The 21,699-nt window shown below is 46.3% G+C and overlaps 2 long non-coding RNA genes and 1 pseudogene across 3 annotated transcripts; 2 read left to right on the forward strand and 1 right to left on the reverse strand.

Annotated features, from left to right (window-relative positions):
• The first annotated feature begins 1,787 nt into the window (after window positions 1–1,787).
• LOC311604372 lies at window positions 1,788–4,930 on the forward strand. The gene is made up of 3 exons (XR_014781467.1): window positions 1,788–2,346; window positions 4,435–4,570; window positions 4,772–4,930. It is a non-coding gene; the product is annotated as an uncharacterized lncRNA (long non-coding RNA).
• Window positions 4,931–5,854: 924 nt separating this feature from the next.
• Window positions 5,855–7,181, forward strand: LOC311604371. The gene is made up of 2 exons (XR_014781466.1): window positions 5,855–6,045; window positions 6,842–7,181. It is a non-coding gene; the product is annotated as an uncharacterized lncRNA (long non-coding RNA).
• A 3,917-nt stretch (window positions 7,182–11,098) lies between these two features.
• LOC311605025 (F-box/LRR-repeat protein 19-like) lies at window positions 11,099–12,520 on the reverse strand (annotated as a pseudogene). The gene is made up of 2 exons: window positions 12,509–12,520; window positions 11,099–11,874 (listed from the first exon to the last, which is right to left on the reverse strand). The product of its transcript is annotated as an F-box/LRR-repeat protein 19-like (transcript).
• Window positions 12,521–21,699: the final 9,179 nt, after the last annotated feature.

A 21,699-nucleotide genomic window follows, 5' to 3' on the forward strand; every position in this document is an offset into this window, starting at 1 on the left:
CACAAACAAGATGTTGAGACACCCAAGCCTTTGCGAAATCTGCATGGAGAGATGCAGATAGGGAGTGGAAGTAGCCAAACTGAGGGATGTATGAAAAGGTACAGGAATAGGTCATCTGAGCCCTTTGATGTGAAGGTCCATGTGTGTGAGACAGCGCTGCAGGATTTGGTGTTTGCCCTGCAGAGTTTCTTGCCTTGGTCTAATCTCCCCTCACTGTGTACACATTCCTATTTACTGGAATGAGAAGGACTATTCTGTGCCATTGTATGTTGGAAAGATAGAACTTGTTTAATGATTTTATAAGATGTGTCAATTAAGAGATTGTCCATAATTGTCAGAAGCGACTTTGGACATTAGAACAGTGTAGAAGCTATTGCTTTGAACATTTGAACAGTGTAGAGGCTGTTGCTTTGGACATTTAAGCAGTGTAGAGGCTGTAGCTTTTGACATTTGAACAATGTATAGTCTGTTGCTTTTGGCATTTGAACAGTGAACATGCTGTTGCATATTATTAGGACCATTACAATTAGACTAAATGCATTTGCATCACAGGGTGACCATAAGCTTATAGTGACCAGGGTGAGAATGCAGTTGTTTGAGTCAAAAAGCTCCTAGATTAGAGTTTGCCTTTGGGCACTTGTCTGGCTTTTGTGGCTTTCTTTGGGTAGCTTATGCATGCTTTTGTAGGAGGAGCCTTTCTAGATTCTGTTAGGGTATTGTGTACAGTTTACTCTTGTTCATTCAAATGCTGATTTCTCTACCCCACTATCTAGTTTGCATTGCGATGTTTATTTCAAGTATTTCTGGTGACAAGTTTGTATTGACATGTCACCATTTGTTCTCTTTTTTGCTAATAAAAGTCATCTAGCCAGTGCTGAGCAATACAGAGACTAGGGTGGGACATCCTGGTCCAGTGAGAGGAGGAGAAAGATCAGGAAGGGAAGGAAGGATGCCTTTGGACAGAACCAGGAAACACTAGGAGAAGAGAATTGGACCATAGAGACAAGAAAAATGAGAGGAAGATAAACTAGCTTGGAGGCTTAGTATTATGCTCTCTGCTAATTAAACAGATTCTAGTCTCTCTGTGTGGTGTTTTGGTTAAGGAATAAGCACTGATTATCTTAAAATTATAAATATTAATATCCATTCAACAAGATTCCTTATTGGGGATGAAATTTGATTGTCTAAAGACTCAATCCATTTCCTGTTCTTTGTGTCTACTGTGTTGTGGTTGAAACTGATCAGTTAGCTTCCTTCTCATGCTGTCATGCCTGCACCAGTATACACTCTATCCCTAAATCACATAAGATACAGTAGAACCAATTGCTACCCAATGCTAAGCTAATTTGCTAGTCTGATGTTTTTATATTTTTAAATTTGTTGTTTTTGTTTCTGTTTTTGGAAACAAAGTTTCTCTGTATAGTCCTAGCATTCCTGAAAGTAAGTATGTAGACCAGATAGTTGTCAAACTTGGAGATCCCCCTGACTCTGGCTCCAGAGTGCTGGGATTAGTTTGGGCCAACATGTCTGGCTGTTTTTTTACTGTTATTTTTTTTTTTAAGATTTATTATTTATTCTTATGTATATAGTGCTCTTCCTTCATGTACATCTGCAGGCCAGAAGAGGGCATCAGATGGTTGTGAGCCACCATGTGGTTACTGGGAATTGAACTCAGGACCTCTGGAAGAGCAGTCAGTGCTCTTAACCTCTGAGCCATCTCTCTAGCTCCCTGTTATTTTTTTTTTTTTTTTAATAAAGTTAGCGGAAGTTCTTGGAATGTAGGTTTTTGTACAAGGTAGCATATGCTATTGTGCTTATCTTCATCCACATCTTGAACTTTGAAATTTGGCAGAGAGTGTATTCTGTTTTTTAGAACGGCATGTATTCATGATATTAATATGACCTGTGCCTTCTGAGTCATTGCATTGCAGGCGTGTGACGTTCTTCCTACAAGGATTTGTTCGAATCTTTTGAATGAATATGAGTGTTTTTCCTGTATGCATGAACATGTATATCATGTGTGCCTCCTCCTCACTGCTGTCAGAACTCCTGAACTTGGAATAATGAATAGTTGTGAGCCCCGTGTAAATAATGACAATTGACCTCAATTATTTTTTCCTTCACTTTTCTTTTTCTTATTTTATTTCTTATTTTTATTTTTGGTTTTTCAACACAGTATTTCTTTGTGTAGCCTTGGCTGTCATGGACTCACTTTGCAGACTGGGCTGGCCTCGAACTCATAGTGATCTGCCTGCCTCTGTCTCCCAAGTGCTGAGATTAAAGGCGTATACCACCAATGCCCAGCTTACCTCAATTATCTTCAATACCAGCAAGAGCTTTTAACTGGTGAGCCATCTCTCCTGTCCTATTTTGTTTATTTATATTGCTATTATTTCCTTCTGTTCATTTATAAATGTTTAAACATGCATTCCCTTTTAGTAAAATCTTACTATTGTTATAGTATAAACTGGGGTACCTCAGGGTTATGGAAGATGAATATCAAACAGGAGTGAATGTATAATTCTTTGTAGGAACTTCAGTAAAGATCTCTGAGTTCTTTCTGTCTTTTTTGTTTGTTTGTTTGATTGATTTTTTTTTTTTGAAGGGAGTCAGGATCTTAATATGTACGTCATGGCATAGAACAGGCTGGCACCTGCCTCTGCCTCCTGAGTGCAGGGATTAAAGGCATGAGCAAGGATACCCAGCTTGCCCATCATTTTTGTAGTTAGTAATTGTTCCTACAATTTCTCTGATGTGTGATCTGTGTGGTTCTTTCTCTATGTCTGTTAATTGACATTTCTCTTGCGAGGCTATTTCCTGTTCAAAGGACACAGAAACGACAAATGCCAAGAGATATGGAGGATTGGCAAAAGCAAGCCTGTGAGCCTCTGGAGGCAGCCCACTCATTTTTCACAGCTCTATCCCTTGGTTTAGGAAAAGCCTAAGTTATTTTGCCTCAAAACTGCTTCCTGTTGCTACACTGTCTTTCCATGCTTCTCTCTTGTGTCTGGCATAATGCATTATGCAGATCTCCTGCATAATCGTATGAAGGTGATTATATAGTTCCTGATAGTGATTTCTGAATAGATTCAAGTAACGTCTAGCCCTCCTACAAATTATCAAAAAACTGCTAGGAGTTCTGCGAACCACATGAATTACACCAGTAAGAAAAGCAAGATTAAACCACATTAATGATCAAGGGAATGCATTCATTCTAGGTTTAGTCCAGGCTGAGTCCTAGGTGTTTACCACAATAAGAAAGACCATATGAATATAAAAACAAAGAACAAATGGTTTTCTGTACAAGACAGGACAGACCCCTGTTTCTTGATAACAACCTTGGCACCAAAAACTCTTGTTTTAAATACATAATGTACATATGAAATAAGAAAAAGATAAAGCTTCTGCTTGGGACTCAGTGAGCTTATAGATAAAACTACTATTTAAACTTTAATGAGCAAAAAATGTTCAGTTAGATATAGTTCTAGTGAAATAAATTAAAGTCCTACTGTCATTCTCTTCTGTAATGATTGTATAGGGAAGATAAAAACCTATAGGACAAGAATAAAAGAGAGAGGGGCTTGCTAGAGCCTGTCCTACCCATTTACTATGTGTCTGTGTATATATGTTCACATGTGAATAGATATGTGTATGCATGTTTAAATATCTACATGTTGTTGTTGTTGTTGGCGTGTGTGTGTGTGTGTGTGTGTGTGTGTGTGTGTGTGTGTGTGTGTGTGTAAAATTGGGAACTCCCTTGTGTGTATGAATGTGTACCTGTCTGCATGTCTCATTGCTTACGTGTGCTGATATAGTGGAAGGTTCCCTGAGGATGGCCTGGATTTGCTGCATTCTTCGCAAAAGAGACTGCTAAAACCAACGCCATCACCACAGGAAAGCTTGTGGGAATCTGCTGTTCAAAGCCCATGTTTATTTTACTTGTATGAGTGTATGTTTAAAGTCTTTTTTTTTTTTCTCTTTTTTCCCCCCTCTCCTTCAAGCCACTGTTGAATGCCTAAGTAAGTCACTAAGTTTAAAAGCAAACTATGGTTTTTCTTTTACAGCCTCCTGCTGTTTACATCAGGAAACTGTCACAGCCACCTGCCCTTAGGTAATAGACTCCTTAGCTAAGGAGCGGCTTTGGCAGCAGAAGAGCCAGAAAAACCAAATAGCTCAATTGATAAAGCATCAGATAGTTCTTTGGAATTTGCCAACACTGTGTCCTGTGCAAATACTAATGTGTGTGTCAAGGCTGGCCCTTGATGGAGATGAACCTCGTTATTCAGTTTCCTTCTAAAATGACTTGGTGGTTACAGTAGAACTTTTGTGTCTGAAAATGAGTGGAGGAAGCACCAGAGTTACACGACTATGTTGTCAATGGTGCAGACATGTACAGTGATGTCAGTATCCTGCTTTCTGTGTACACATGTACAGCATACTTTAGGATGCAGTGACCTATGATGATGAGCATGTGAACTTCACTCGGAAGAGTGGGCTTTGCTGGATCCTTCCCAGAAGAGTCTCTACAAGGATGTGATGCTGGAGCCCTACAGGAACCAAGCTGCTGTAGGTAGGACTGAATTATGTTTTGCTTTTTAAAGTCAGGGGACAAATGTTTCTCTGTTACTGATGTTCTTCTGCAATTTCAAATGAGAATGAGGAAGAATGAGGTGAATAAATCAGGCATGGTTCTTAGAGACTCTGAATGTAATAACTTAAATTTTCTTAATTTCCAATAATATATAATATATTTCTTATACTATATTTTAAGCTACAATCTGGGAGACCATAATATTGAGGACCGTTGTCAAGTTCTAGAAGACATGGAGGGTCATTTTCATGTGCAAGCTGATACATGTCTTGCAGAAGAAATTTTAATGTGCCCTGCAAGTTTTAAAGAAAAGCAACAGTGTTAAAAAATGAAAAAACTGACCCCCCCCTCTTTGCCCTGCCTCTGTGGGTCAGGCGGACCCAGGGGAGGGTGGTAGGTTGCAGCGACCGCCCCCCTCCCCCCGCCCCCCCGTGAACCAGCAGTGGGAGGGGTTTGAACCCCGGAAATGGTGGGGAGCCCTGGATTTTCCCTGGACGTCTAGACAGTTGGACCTGAGAAGGGGCCAGTTAAAGGTTGGGGCCTTTGGGGAGAGGTGGGGGTGGGGAGCTGAGACTCGTACCGGGACTAAATGGGGCCTGGGCAGAAGCTGAGCACCCTGTGCCCAAGGAGCCCCCCGTTGGCCTTGAGTGGCTGAGTGACTGAGCGCCCCCCCCCCCCCAGAGCAGGACCTTCCCTTGGAAGGGCCTTGCAGCAGCCGGTGGGAGGGCCTGGCCTGGCGCTCCCGACCTCCACTCGCTGTTGTCCCGCCCTCCCCTGGAGGGAGGGGCCGAGCGCCCTCAGGAAGCATAGACCTAGGCTTTCCGAGAGTTTCCCGCCCTGCGTTGCCACTGGCCGCCTACCCGCCAGGAGATGGCTCCCGGGACACGTGAGAGTCTTCGGTGATGTTGACACTCCCAATGTCTTCGAGCAGCCAGGGCCCTGGGGCTGGAGCGCACCAACGCGGAACCTGCTGCTGCCGCCGCTGCCAGGCCTGTGTGCGAACTGAGTGTGGGGACTGCCATTTCTGAGGAGACATGAAGAAACTGGGGGAGTTGGCGGGGCGGGCGCATGAAGTGGTCTTGCCTGCTTCGGCAGTGCGCTGTGCCCGTGCTTCCACACACAGCTGTATGCGTGTGCTGAGTGCGGGGACTGCCATTTCTGAGGAGACCTGAAGAAGCTGGGGACGTCGGTGGGGCGGGCGCATGAAGCAGTCTTCCCTGCTTCAGCAGTGCGCTGCGCAGCTGTGTTCCTTCTGTGTGGGGAAGCTGGGAAGGAGGAAGGTGCATGGAGAGGAAGAGAAGTTTGGTTTGAGCCTCATGGAGTATACAGTCTGCAACGGGATCATCCACCCTGGCTGCCTGAAGATGGGAAAGGCTGAGGGTGCTATCAATTCAGAGATCCCCAACTGCTGGGAGTGCCCCCAAGGTACCCAGGAAGGATGGACAAGGATGCAGGTGAGGGTCCAGGGCACCACAGGGTTGACAGTGGTGAGGGGTGGATGGAAGCTGACAGAGGAGCCACCACCTCCACCTCTGCCCAGAAGAAAGGGAACCTTACCTGCTGGCCCTCCCCCTGAACATGTGTCTGGGCCCCCAAACAGAAGGAGTGGGAGGCAGGGAATGAGACCCCCGACCCCAAGGAAAAAGGTGAAAGGAGGCCAAGAGAGGCACTTGAAGAAGGTGGGTGGAGATGCCTGCCTCCTCTGAGGAGCAGACCCAGGCAGCCCTGGCCTTCTCCCCTAACCCCCACCCCCCACCCCCCAGGCTTCGGAATCCCAGCCAGGCATTCTCATTCTGCCACCCTAGGCTCCCTCCCGAGAACTGGGAGAAACTCAAGCCACCTATGGCTTCTGCTGAGGGCCCGGCAGCACCATTCCTATCACCACAGAGGGAGAAACTCGAGCGTTTCAAGCATATGTGCCAGCTGCTGGAGCGGGTGCCTGATACCTCTTCTTCCTCCTAGGACTCAGACACAGACTCAGACTCCTAGGGCACATAGCTTAGTAAGGACAAAGCTCCTGGGGAGGCCTGGAATGTCCTTCAGCCAGCCTGGGGCAGCTCTGGCGAGAAGAAAACCATGGGGTAGCGGTGGGCTAAATGCCCTGGCAGTGGGGGAAGCACTGCTCAGTTGACCCCTGGGCCCTGCCCCACCACCATAGCCTCCACAGTTATGTGCCTCCCCACCCCAAGCCCTGAGCCTGACACTCTGCCTTTGCTGCTGCCTCGGGCTGCATGGCTCCATGTCTTTCAGCACCTTGGACCCTGAGAGCGATGTGTCTGCATGCGAGTCTGCCAGACTTTGAGCTGCTGGTGCTACAAGCGTCTGTGGCCTCGGATGGACCTAAGCCGGAGGAAGCCGCTGACCCCACCCATGCTTAATGGGGTGGTTTGCCACCAGCCATGTGCTCTGGACCTCAGATGGACAGGTGTTTCCACAAAAAGCAGCTCATGCGTTTTCTGAACCGACTGTAAGGCTTGCAGGAGTTGGTGCTTTCTGGGTGGTCCTGGCACTCCACCTCTGCCCTGGGCTCCACCCCACTGCCTGCACCGTGCTTCTTGGACCTCCATTGGATTAAAGATGTAAAAGACTACCAGTTCCTGGACCTCTTGCCCTCATTTCACCGCCTAACGTGAGGCCAGGTTATTTTCTTCATGACTTGACACTCCTCAGTTTAATATCTTGGGATTTCTGCCCCGGGACTTGAGCCAGCCTTCCCTTTTCCCACCTGCACTGATATCTTTGGGGATCTTTCCTTCCCATCTCTGCCTTCCACCTGCTACGTTGTCCATCCCCTTGGGGGCGTGGGTCAAGAGGTACAGGGGAGGTGCTGAGCCAAAGGGATGGTGGGGTGGTGAAGGTGCAAGTCTTTAGTAGAGAAGAGTGAGGGGGCAGGATACTGGGAGCCATGGGGCTGTGGGAGGTGATGGATGGGTGCGGGGAGGGCAGAGAGCAGACCAACAGGGTTCAGGGAACAAAGACCAGTTGGGTGGGATGGGGGTCCAAAAAGGGGAAACCAGAGGAGCAGTTGGGGATCCAGTAGTTAGATAGGGGGCTCTATAAACCAGGAAATGCCAGGACTGGGGCCCGGGAGAGGAGCAGATGTGGGGCTCGTTCCCTCTCTGTGGGGTTGCTCCTCTCCCTTCCCCCTGTCCAGATTTCAGTTCTTTCCCTGACCCTGACTCCTTGAACGTCACTGAAAATGGCAGCTATTACAAGGAGTGGGGGCTGCGAGTCAACCTGCTGTTCAGCTTGTGGCCCAGGGGAGTGGTGAGGGATAGCCCAGACCCCTGCTTGGCTCTCTACACCGTACTTGAACATTCATCTGTACTTAACCAGGGGACTGTGATGTGAGGGGACCAGCCTGACCTAAACTGGGCTAATGGGCACTCCGTTTGGACTGTCCCACCCCCAGCTCTCTTGCATTGCTGTCCCAAACAGCTCTACCACTCTGACCTGATGGTGGATTTCAGCTTAAAGATGGGCAAGATGGGACTCCTCCAGTGTTGGCTCAGTTTATTAACAATTGAACTTTATTATACAACCCAACTAACACACACAAGAAGAAAAAAAAGGTTAAAGGGATAGAAGAGTAAACTTCCTTGAATCTTTTGGCAGGATGGGTCCTTAGGTGTCTCTGTCCCACGAGCTGGTCCAGTCCCTTCCTCTCTCTCCGCCCCTCCTCCTTCTCTCCTTCTACCTCTTGTTTTTCTCTCCCCCATCTTCCCAGTCATATGCAAAGGGCGGTCCCTTCTCCCTTCGAGGGTCAATTAGGAAAACAATAGCCACGGTGGGGTTCCTAGGTAGGCTTCCTGAATTCCAAGCCCAGGAAGGCTCCAAACAGTCTCTCACAAGGTATTCATGGTGTGCCCCAGGGGTAAAAGCCCGCCAAGACTGCTTCCACCTGCGACAAAGCTTAATCTTTCCCACACTCCAGCTTGGCTCATCCCATTCTTTCATTGTCATGGAAACGTGTGTCCCATTTGCCCAGGGAACTGCCACTCCTGGTTGCCATGGAAATAGCAGCCAATGGACCCTTCCAGAAATCAGTGCTAAGACTGGAAACAGTCCCTCTTAGTTGCTGTGGGAACTTAGTTAACAGACTCTTGGCACCTCCCCCTCTCCCCTCTCCCCACCCCTTTCCTTCTTCCAGTGTGAGTGTGGGGTTTCAAGAGCCTGAGGGAGGAGTTCGGTCCAGGTCCCACTCAATTTAGACCAGGAGGAACCGGATTGTACCACATGGGGGTGGGGGAGGGGAATCTATCCACATACCTCAGTTTACAGGAAGGTGCGTGGGTTGGAGGTGGGTGCTGGGCAGACCAAAGGCAGATGGGAGGGGTGTGCCTGGGGTTGGAGAAAAGCTTGACCTTGGGAGAACTTGAGGGAGGGAAGAAAGCACCCCGGCAAGGGGCAAGTGTGGGACCCAGCTGGTCTGGACCCTTAAACCCCCAAATCTGTACAATACGGTTTGCTATAGAACTCAGAATCTTCAAAAAACAAAAAACAAAAAAACAAAAAAAAAACAAAATCAAAAAACAAATGAACAAAAACATATGAAATAAACCAAAACCCCACTGCTTTAAGTTCAGTGATGATTATTATATTCTCATAAAACCACGCACCGCAATGTCAGGAATCCGGTTTATGGTGTTTTTTTTTTCTCTTCAATTTATTTATTTATTATGTATACAGTGTTCTGCCTGCATGCACATCTGCACACCAGAAGAGGGCACCAGATCGCATTATAGATTGCTGTGAGCCACCATGTGTTTGCTGGGAATTGAACTCAGGACCTCTGGAAGAGGTCATTGTTTCCTTGTTTCAGTTCTTAGATGAATGTCTTAAGAACACAAATCAGGGCTGGAGAGATGGCTCAGAGGTTAAGTGCACTGTCCGCTCTTCCAGAGGTCCTGAGTTCAATTCCCAGCAAACACATGGTGGCTCACAGCAATCTATAATGCAATCTGGTGCCCTCTTCTGGTGTGCAGATGTGCATGCAGGCAGAGCACTGTATACATAATAAATAAATAAATTGAAGAGAAAAAAAAAACCACAAACCGGATTCCTGACATTGCGGTGCCTGGTTTTATGAGAATATAATAATCATCACTGAACTTAAAGCAGTGGGGTTTTGGTTTATTTCATATGTTTTTGTTCATTTGTTTTTTGTTTTTTGTTTGTTTTTGTTTGTTTGTTTTTTGAAGATTCTGAGTTCTATAGCAAACCGTATTGTACAGATTTGGGGGTTTAAGGGTCCAGACCAGCTGGGTCCCACACTTGCCCCTTGCCGGGGTGCTTTCTTCCCTCCCTCAAGTTCTCCCAAGGTCAAGCCTTTCTCCAACCCCAGGCCCACCCCTCCCATCTGCCTTTGGTCTGCCCAGCACCCACCTCCAACCCACGCACCTTCCTGTAAACTGAGGTATGTGGATAGATTCCCCTCCCCCACCCCCATGTGGTACAATCCGGATCCCCCTGGTCTAAATTGAGTGGGACCTGGACCCAACTCCTCCCTCAGGCTCTTGAAACCCCACACTCACACTGGAAGAAGGAAAGGGGTGGGGAGAGGGGGAGGTGCCAAGAGTCTGTTAACTGAGTTCCCACAGCAACTAAGAGGGACTGTTTCCAGTCTTAGCGCTGATTTCTGGAAGGGTCCATTGGCTGCTATTCCCATGGCAACCAGGAGTGGCAGTTCCCTGGGCAAATGGGACACACGTTTCCATGACAATGAAAGAATGGGATGAGCCAAGCTGGAGGAGTCCCATCTTGCCCATCTTTAAGCTGAAATCCACCATCAGGTCAGAGTGGTAGAGCTGTTTGGGACAGCAATGCAAGAGAGCTGGGGGTGGGACAGTCCAAACGGAGTGCCCATTAGCCCAGTTTAGGTCAGGCTGGTCCCCTCACATCACAGTCCCCTGGTTAAGTACAGATGAATGTTCAAGTACGGTGTAGAGAGCCAAGCAGGGGTCTGGGCTATCCCTCACCACTCCCCTGGGCCACAAGCTGAACAGCAGGTTGACTCGCAGCCCCCACTCCTTGTAATAGCTGCCATTTTCAGTGACGTTCAAGGAGTCAGGGTCAGGGAAAGAACTGAAATCTGGACAGGGGGAAGGGAGAGGAGCAACCCCACAGAGAGGGAACGAGCCCCACATCTGCTCCTCTCCCGGGCCCCAGTCCTGGCATTTCCTGGTTTATAGAGCCCCCTATCTAACTACTGGATCCCCAACTGCTCCTCTGGTTTCCCCTTTTTGGACCCCCATCCCACCCAACTGGTCTTTGTTCCCTGAACCCTGTTGGTCTGCTCTCTGCCCTCCCCGCACCCATCCATCACCTCCCACAGCCCCATGGCTCCCAGTATCCTGCCCCCTCACTCTTCTCTACTAAAGACTTGCACCTTCACCACCCCACCATCCCTTTGGCTCAGCACCTCCCCTGTACCTCTTGACCCACGCCCCCAAGGGGATGGACAACGTAGCAGGTGGAAGGCAGAGATGGGAAGGAAAGATCCCCAAAGATATCAGTGCAGGTGGGAAAAGGGAAGGCTGGCTCAAGTCCCGGGGCAGAAATCCCAAGATATTAAACTGAGGAGTGTCAAGTCATGAAGAAAATAACCTGGCCTCACGTTAGGCGGTGAAATGAGGGCAAGAGGTCCAGGAACTGGTAGTCTTTTACATCTTTAATCCAATGGAGGTCCAAGAAGCACGGTGCAGGCAGTGGGGTGGAGCCCAGGGCAGAGGTGGAGTGCCAGGACCACCCAGAAAGCACCAACTCCTGCAAGCCTTACAGTCGGTTCAGAAAACGCATGAGCTGCTTTTTGTGGAAACACCTGTCCATCTGAGGTCCAGAGCACATGGCTGGTGGCAAACCACCCCATTAAGCATGGGTGGGGTCAGCGGCTTCCTCCGGCTTAGGTCCATCCGAGGCCACAGACGCTTGTAGCACCAGCAGCTCAAAGTCTGGCAGACTCGCATGCAGACACATCGCTCTCAGGGTCCAAGGTGCTGAAAGACATGGAGCCATGCAGCCCGAGGCAGCAGCAAAGGCAGAGTGTCAGGCTCAGGGCTTGGGGTGGGGAGGCACATAACTGTGGAGGCTATGGTGGTGGGGCAGGGCCCAGGGGTCAACTGAGCAGTGCTTCCCCCACTGCCAGGGCATTTAGCCCACCGCTACCCCATGGTTTTCTTCTCGCCAGAGCTGCCCCAGGCTGGCTGAAGGACATTCCAGGCCTCCCCAGGAGCTTTGTCCTTACTAAGCTATGTGCCCTAGGAGTCTGAGTCTGTGTCTGAGTCCTAGGAGGAAGAAGAGGTATCAGGCACCCGCTCCAGCAGCTGGCACATATGCTTGAAACGCTCGAGTTTCTCCCTCTGTGGTGATAGGAATGGTGCTGCCGGGCCCTCAGCAGAAGCCATAGGTGGCTTGAGTTTCTCCCAGTTCTCGGGAGGGAGCCTAGGGTGGCAGAATGAGAATGCCTGGCTGGGATTCCGAAGCCTGGGGGGTGGGGGGTGGGGGTTAGGGGAGAAGGCCAGGGCTGCCTGGGTCTGCTCCTCAGAGGAGGCAGGCATCTCCACCCACCTTCTTCAAGTGCCTCTCTTGGCCTCCTTTCACCTTTTTCCTTGGGGTCGGGGGTCTCATTCCCTGCCTCCCACTCCTTCTGTTTGGGGGCCCAGACACATGTTCAGGGGGAGGGCCAGCAGGTAAGGTTCCCTTTCTTCTGGGCAGAGGTGGAGGTGGTGGCTCCTCTGTCAGCTTCCATCCACCCCTCACCACTGTCAACCCTGTGGTGCCCTGGACCCTCACCTGCATCCTTGTCCATCCTTCCTGGGTACCTTGGGGGCACTCCCAGCAGTTGGGGATCTCTGAATTGATAGCACCCTCAGCCTTTCCCATCTTCAGGCAGCCAGGGTGGATGATCCCGTTGCAGACTGTATACTCCATGAGGCTCAAACCAAACTTCTCTTCCTCTCCATGCACCTTCCTCCTTCCCAGCTTCCCCACACAGAAGGAACACAGCTGCGCAGCGCACTGCTGAAGCAGGGAAGACTGCTTCATGCGCCCGCCCCACCGACGTCCCCAGCTTCTTCAGGTCTCCTCAGAAATGGCAGTCCCCGCACTCAGCACACGCATACAGCTGTGTGTGGAAGCACGGGCACAGCGCACTGCCGAAGCAGGCAAGACCACTTCATGCGCCCGCCCCGCCAACTCCCCCAGTTTCTTCATGTCTCCTCAGAAATGGCAGTCCCCACACTCAGTTCGCACACAGGCCTGGCAGCGGCGGCAGCAGCAGGTTCCGCGTTGGTGCGCTCCAGCCCCAGGGCCCTGGCTGCTCGAAGACATTGGGAGTGTCAACATCACCGAAGACTCTCACGTGTCCCGGGAGCCATCTCCTGGCGGGTAGGCGGCCAGTGGCAACGCAGGGCGGGAAACTCTCGGAAAGCCTAGGTCTATGCTTCCTGAGGGCGCTCGGCCCCTCCCTCCAGGGGAGGGCGGGACAACAGCGAGTGGAGGTCGGGAGCGCCAGGCCAGGCCCTCCCACCGGCTGCTGCAAGGCCCTTCCAAGGGAAGGTCCTGCTCTGGGGGGGGGGGGGCGCTCAGTCACTCAGCCACTCAAGGCCAACGGGGGGCTCCTTGGGCACAGGGTGCTCAGCTTCTGCCCAGGCCCCATTTAGTCCCGGTACGAGTCTCAGCTCCCCACCCCCACCTCTCCCCAAAGGCCCCAACCTTTAACTGGCCCCTTCTCAGGTCCAACTGTCTAGACGTCCAGGGAAAATCCAGGGCTCCCCACCATTTCCGGGGTTCAAACCCCTCCCACTGCTGGTTCACGGGGGGGCGGGGGGAGGGGGGCGGTCGCTGCAACCTACCACCCTCCCCTGGGTCCGCCTGACCCACAGAGGCAGGGCAAAGAGGGGGGGGTCAGTTTTTTCATTTTTTAACACTGTTGCTTTTCTTTAAAACTTGCAGGGCACATTAAAATTTCTTCTGCAAGACATGTATCAGCTTGCACATGAAAATGACCCTCCATGTCTTCTAGAACTTGACAACGGTCCTCAATATTATGGTCTCCCAGATTGTAGCTTAAAATATAGTATAAGAAATATATTATATATTATTGGAAATTAAGAAAATTTAAGTTATTACATTCAGAGTCTCTAAGAACCATGCCTGATTTATTCACCTCATTCTTCCTCATTCTCATTTGAAATTGCAGAAGAACATCAGTAACAGAGAAACATTTGTCCCCTGACTTTAAAAAGCAAAACATAATTCAGTCCTACCTACAGCAGCTTGGTTCCTGTAGGGCTCCAGCATCACATCCTTGTAGAGACTCTTCTGGGAAGGATCCAGCAAAGCCCACTCTTCCGAGTGAAGTTCACATGCTCATCATCATAGGTCACTGCATCCTAAAGTATGCTGTACATGTGTACACAGAAAGCAGGATACTGACATCACTGTACATGTCTGCACCATTGACAACATAGTCGTGTAACTCTGGTGCTTCCTCCACTCATTTTCAGACACAAAAGTTCTACTGTAACCACCAAGTCATTTTAGAAGGAAACTGAATAACGAGGTTCATCTCCATCAAGGGCCAGCCTTGACACACACATTAGTATTTGCACAGGACACAGTGTTGGCAAATTCCAAAGAACTATCTGATGCTTTATCAATTGAGCTATTTGGTTTTTCTGGCTCTTCTGCTGCCAAAGCCGCTCCTTAGCTAAGGAGTCTATTACCTAAGGGCAGGTGGCTGTGACAGTTTCCTGATGTAAACAGCAGGAGGCTGTAAAAGAAAAACCATAGTTTGCTTTTAAACTTAGTGACTTACTTAGGCATTCAACAGTGGCTTGAAGGAGAGGGGGGAAAAAAGAGAAAAAAAAAAAGACTTTAAACATACACTCATACAAGTAAAATAAACATGGGCTTTGAACAGCAGATTCCCACAAGCTTTCCTGTGGTGATGGCGTTGGTTTTAGCAGTCTCTTTTGCGAAGAATGCAGCAAATCCAGGCCATCCTCAGGGAACCTTCCACTATATCAGCACACGTAAGCAATGAGACATGCAGACAGGTACACATTCATACACACAAGGGAGTTCCCAATTTTACACACACACACACACACACACACACACACACACACACACACACACACGCCAACAACAACAACAACATGTAGATATTTAAACATGCATACACATATCTATTCACATGTGAACATATATACACAGACACATAGTAAATGGGTAGGACAGGCTCTAGCAAGCCCCTCTCTCTTTTATTCTTGTCCTATAGGTTTTTATCTTCCCTATACAATCATTACAGAAGAGAATGACAGTAGGACTTTAATTTATTTCACTAGAACTATATCTAACTGAACATTTTTTGCTCATTAAAGTTTAAATAGTAGTTTTATCTATAAGCTCACTGAGTCCCAAGCAGAAGCTTTATCTTTTTCTTATTTCATATGTACATTATGTATTTAAAACAAGAGTTTTTGGTGCCAAGGTTGTTATCAAGAAACAGGGGTCTGTCCTGTCTTGTACAGAAAACCATTTGTTCTTTGTTTTTATATTCATATGGTCTTTCTTATTGTGGTAAACACCTAGGACTCAGCCTGGACTAAACCTAGAATGAATGCATTCCCTTGATCATTAATGTGGTTTAATCTTGCTTTTCTTACTGGTGTAATTCATGTGGTTCGCAGAACTCCTAGCAGTTTTTTGATAATTTGTAGGAGGGCTAGACGTTACTTGAATCTATTCAGAAATCACTATCAGGAACTATATAATCACCTTCATACGATTATGCAGGAGATCTGCATAATGCATTATGCCAGACACAAGAGAGAAGCATGGAAAGACAGTGTAGCAACAGGAAGCAGTTTTGAGGCAAAATAACTTAGGCTTTTCCTAAACCAAGGGATAGAGCTGTGAAAAATGAGTGGGCTGCCTCCAGAGGCTCACAGGCTTGCTTTTGCCAATCCTCCATATCTCTTGGCATTTGTCGTTTCTGTGTCCTTTGAACAGGAAATAGCCTCGCAAGAGAAATGTCAATTAACAGACATAGAGAAAGAACCACACAGATCACACATCAGAGAAATTGTAGGAACAATTACTAACTACAAAAATGATGGGCAAGCTGGGTATCCTTGCTCATGCCTTTAATCCCTGCACTCAGGAGGCAGAGGCAGGTGCCAGCCTGTTCTATGCCATGACGTACATATTAAGATCCTGACTCCCTTCAAAAAAAAAAAAAATCAATCAAACAAACAAACAAAAAAGACAGAAAGAACTCAGAGATCTTTACTGAAGTTCCTACAAAGAATTATACATTCACTCCTGTTTGATATTCATCTTCCATAACCCTGAGGTACCCCAGTTTATACTATAACAATAGTAAGATTTTACTAAAAGGGAATGCATGTTTAAACATTTATAAATGAACAGAAGGAAATAATAGCAATATAAATAAACAAAATAGGACAGGAGAGATGGCTCACCAGTTAAAAGCTCTTGCTGGTATTGAAGATAATTGAGGTAAGCTGGGCATTGGTGGTATACGCCTTTAATCTCAGCACTTGGGAGACAGAGGCAGGCAGATCACTATGAGTTCGAGGCCAGCCCAGTCTGCAAAGTGAGTCCATGACAGCCAAGGCTACACAAAGAAATACTGTGTTGAAAAACCAAAAATAAAAATAAGAAATAAAATAAGAAAAAGAAAAGTGAAGGAAAAAATAATTGAGGTCAATTGTCATTATTTACACGGGGCTCACAACTATTCATTATTCCAAGTTCAGGAGTTCTGACAGCAGTGAGGAGGAGGCACACATGATATACATGTTCATGCATACAGGAAAAACACTCATATTCATTCAAAAGATTCGAACAAATCCTTGTAGGAAGAACGTCACACGCCTGCAATGCAATGACTCAGAAGGCACAGGTCATATTAATATCATGAATACATGCCGTTCTAAAAAACAGAATACACTCTCTGCCAAATTTCAAAGTTCAAGATGTGGATGAAGATAAGCACAATAGCATATGCTACCTTGTACAAAAACCTACATTCCAAGAACTTCCGCTAACTTTATTAAAAAAAAAAAAAAAATAACAGGGAGCTAGAGAGATGGCTCAGAGGTTAAGAGCACTGACTGCTCTTCCAGAGGTCCTGAGTTCAATTCCCAGTAACCACATGGTGGCTCACAACCATCTGATGCCCTCTTCTGGCCTGCAGATGTACATGAAGGAAGAGCACTATATACATAAGAATAAATAATAAATCTTAAAAAAAAAAAATAACAGTAAAAAAACAGCCAGACATGTTGGCCCAAACTAATCCCAGCACTCTGGAGCCAGAGTCAGGGGGATCTCCAAGTTTGACAACTATCTGGTCTACATACTTACTTTCAGGAATGCTAGGACTATACAGAGAAACTTTGTTTCCAAAAACAGAAACAAAAACAACAAATTTAAAAATATAAAAACATCAGACTAGCAAATTAGCTTAGCATTGGGTAGCAATTGGTTCTACTGTATCTTATGTGATTTAGGGATAGAGTGTATACTGGTGCAGGCATGACAGCATGAGAAGGAAGCTAACTGATCAGTTTCAACCACAACACAGTAGACACAAAGAACAGGAAATGGATTGAGTCTTTAGACAATCAAATTTCATCCCCAATAAGGAATCTTGTTGAATGGATATTAATATTTATAATTTTAAGATAATCAGTGCTTATTCCTTAACCAAAACACCACACAGAGAGACTAGAATCTGTTTAATTAGCAGAGAGCATAATACTAAGCCTCCAAGCTAGTTTATCTTCCTCTCATTTTTCTTGTCTCTATGGTCCAATTCTCTTCTCCTAGTGTTTCCTGGTTCTGTCCAAAGGCATCCTTCCTTCCCTTCCTGATCTTTCTCCTCCTCTCACTGGACCAGGATGTCCCACCCTAGTCTCTGTATTGCTCAGCACTGGCTAGATGACTTTTATTAGCAAAAAAGAGAACAAATGGTGACATGTCAATACAAACTTGTCACCAGAAATACTTGAAATAAACATCGCAATGCAAACTAGATAGTGGGGTAGAGAAATCAGCATTTGAATGAACAAGAGTAAACTGTACACAATACCCTAACAGAATCTAGAAAGGCTCCTCCTACAAAAGCATGCATAAGCTACCCAAAGAAAGCCACAAAAGCCAGACAAGTGCCCAAAGGCAAACTCTAATCTAGGAGCTTTTTGACTCAAACAACTGCATTCTCACCCTGGTCACTATAAGCTTATGGTCACCCTGTGATGCAAATGCATTTAGTCTAATTGTAATGGTCCTAATAATATGCAACAGCATGTTCACTGTTCAAATGCCAAAAGCAACAGACTGTACATTGTTCAAATGTCAAAAGCTACAGCCTCTACACTGCTTAAATGTCCAAAGCAACAGCCTCTACACTGTTCAAATGTTCAAAGCAATAGCTTCTACACTGTTCTAATGTCCAAAGTCGCTTCTGACAATTATGGACAATCTCTTAATTGACACATCTTATAAAATCATTAAACAAGTTCTATCTTTCCAACATACAATGGCACAGAATAGTCCTTCTCATTCCAGTAAATAGGAATGTGTACACAGTGAGGGGAGATTAGACCAAGGCAAGAAACTCTGCAGGGCAAACACCAAATCCTGCAGCGCTGTCTCACACACATGGACCTTCACATCAAAGGGCTCAGATGACCTATTCCTGTACCTTTTCATACATCCCTCAGTTTGGCTACTTCCACTCCCTATCTGCATCTCTCCATGCAGATTTCGCAAAGGCTTGGGTGTCTCAACATCTTGTTTGTGGTCTCAAAATGCAACTTAGGCTTCATCCTCACAGCTTCAATGCAATGAACTCTCACAGTTTCCTCACTGGGACTATGAAGCTGCCAAACATAAATAGCTGGGACATTGCTGAACTGAAACCACAGAGGAAGAATCTTTGAATTTTGTGTCTTTCTTGTTTCTAGAACCAGCACAATAAGGTGATCCTGTCAAGATTGGCTTCTATGCAGGGATGGACCCTACCACGCTTGGACCACAGTAGCAGCAGGTTTTATATGAAGTTTCTTCCTGGGACTAGGAATCACTTTGCATACTCTTTCCATTAATTTAAGGCTTGGGCAGGAGGAAGTATTGCCCTTAAAGCACCTTGTTAGGCTTCCAATCCAGATCAAGGGCCCTCTTTCTTTTCTCCTTGAAAAGTCCTGCTTTTGTTTCAGCATTTGCTGAAAGTTTGAAAAACCAAAAACCAATGTGTTAACCATATCAATCACTTAAGTAACAAAAACCCAAACTGATGATTACAACTGGAAAACACAGAGTTGCCAAGAAATGAGAGGCAAACCTTCAGGATCAAGAAGAGACAACTAACACTGTTTCTCCACAGAAAGTTCACAAAGTAACAAACGCTAAAGGAACTCATAACACACTCAAAATCAAGTAAACAGATACCAAAGAGAAGAATACAAAGAACCAGGGAGCAGCAGCAGCACCTGAGACCGGGCGGGGCATGGTCACGCCCACCGCACTGTGGGAGCCTAGTGGCCGCCAAGCTCCCGAGAGGCACTCAAAATCAAGTAAACAGATACCAAAGAGAAGAATACAAAGAACCAGGGAGCAGCAGCGGCAGCACCTGAGACCGGGCGGGGCATGGTCACGCCCACCGCACTGTGGGAGCCTAGTGGCCGCCAAGCTCCCGAGAGGCTGACAGGGGCATCAGAGGCTCTGAAGCCTGGGGCCTCTGGCCCTTTGCCACTGCTACTGGGGTGGAGAGGCGGCGCCGAGCAATCTTTGGTGCAGTCTTGAGCCCGAGGGTTGCCTCCCTTCCCATTCACACGCCGCGGCTCCATGTTCTATGATAAAGATGGGGATCTGGCTCGTGAGTTCTATGAGGAGACAATTGTCACCAAGAATGGACAGATACATAAGAATCTGATTCCTCAGGACATCGTGAGGCTGGATTCCCCCCCACACCCCGCGCACCGACCGAATCTATGTGGATTTCCCCCATGATGCTCTATGAAGTGTGAGCCTGTGGCATGGCAGACACAAGCACCCACTGCCCCAGCAAGAAACTCCCAGGATCAAGGTGTAGCTTCTGTTCAGGAGTCAGGCTAATGCCACAACCCTGAATAAACTAAACTCCGTTGGACCAAAAAGCAAGCAAACAACCAACCAAAACCAATAAAGATTCAATGAAACAGAGTAGATTCATTGCAAATAACCAAAATAGAATATGCAAATTTTAATAATTGGAAACAAAAAGGACATACAAGCAGACAATGAGGAAATCCTGAGAATAGTTAAGAACACACTTTAAAAACCTGTACCCCAACAAATTGGAAAATCTAAAAGAAATGGATAATTTAATTGATAGGCAAAGTTAAATCAAGATCAGGTAAACAACTTAAGTAGACCTATATCCCCTAGTGAAAAAGAAAAATTCATTAAAGGACTCCCAATCAAATCAAATCAAAACAAAACAAAACAAAACACCAGGACTGGATGGTTTTAATGCAGAAATCAACCAGACACTCAGAGAAGACAACACCAATACTGCTCACCTATTCTACAAAACAGAAACAGAAAGATTATTACCCAATTCATTTTAAGAAGTCACAGTCACCTTGATACCCAAAGCACATAAATACTCAACAAAGAAAGAGTACTGCTGACCAATTTCCATCATGGACATAGATCCAAAATTAATAAAATATTTGCAAACTCAATCAAAGAACAAATCAAAAAGATCACAAACATTGTTCAACTAGGCTTCGTCCCAGAGATGCTGGGATGGTTCAACATACAAAAATCAGTAAATGTAACCCACCATATAAATAAACTGACAGAAAAAAAAGAAAAACACAGAGGATAATCTCATTTGCCACCTACCAAGCCTTTGACAAAATCCAACACCAATTAATGATAATAGTCTTGGAGAGATTAGGGATACAAGGGACATACTTGTTGTGGTTAATTTATCAGTATAGCCTAATAATATTATTATTAGGCCTATAAATTATCATTATGGTGGTATTTTCTAACCCGCTAGCAATCAGTCAAGACACAGACACCTGTTATATTTTAAAATTGCCTTACTTAACCTTGGGAAGGCCAGATATTAAATCCCTAAACTACTTATTATGCCATCTGCTTCTAATAATTTCTATCAAGCTACCTCCCACCCATAATCCCAAATACTTGCTAATTTTCAGCATCTGGACCAAATCTCCATCCATGTTGGCCATATGCTTCTCCTTCACCCAACCCATGGTGCAGCCTTCTTCCACCTCTCCCCTCCTCCTCCCAATATTATCTCGGTCTCCCAAAGCCCGGGAACCTTAGCCACGCCCATCCCATTTACTCTGCCCAGGGGTGATGGCCTTTTATTGGTCAAACAGGTTAGGCTCTTAGGCAAGATACAAGCTGACAAGCAGTATTAGCATCAAAATACACCCAACCCACCTGCAACACATACCTAAACATAATAAAGGGAATCTGCAGCAAGCCTATAGCCAACATCAAATCAAATGGAAAGAAAGTAAAAACAACTCCTTTAAAATCAGGAACAAGGCAAGACTGTTCTCCCTACATCTATTCAATATTTTATTTGAAGTTCTAGCTAGAGCAATAAGACAACTGAAAGAGATCAAGAGAGTAACAGACCCTATGGAGGAGCTTCAGTTCTGGAAAGATGTCAAGTCCCCAGGCAGACACAGGAAACTGAACCTGGAAACTGCAAGAACAACCACTGCCCTTAACTGCTGAGTCACATCTCCTGCCCTGTAAAATGGTCCCTTAAGTAGCTACTGTGGACTCTTAAGTCAATGAACAGTGAGTCAGAAATGATGGAGCTCCAAGGACGCTTTCTTAGAGCCTAGAGGAGTGACAGCTCAGCAAAGACAATCACACAGAAGTAACAAAGAGAAGTCAAGAAGTTTGGCAGCAAGAAGCTCAGGTTATGAAAGATATTTGCCCAGAGTTATGTGCCTGAGGGCTTTACAAGCATAAAAACAATCTGAAATATTATGTAGAAAGAAAATAGCAAGGCTATGCAGAGATTAATGAACTAGATA

Source organism: Acomys minous (genome assembly GCF_964271855.1).
Source record: "Acomys minous genome assembly, chromosome: 9".
NCBI classification, from domain to species: Eukaryota; Metazoa; Chordata; class Mammalia; order Rodentia; family Muridae; genus Acomys; species Acomys minous.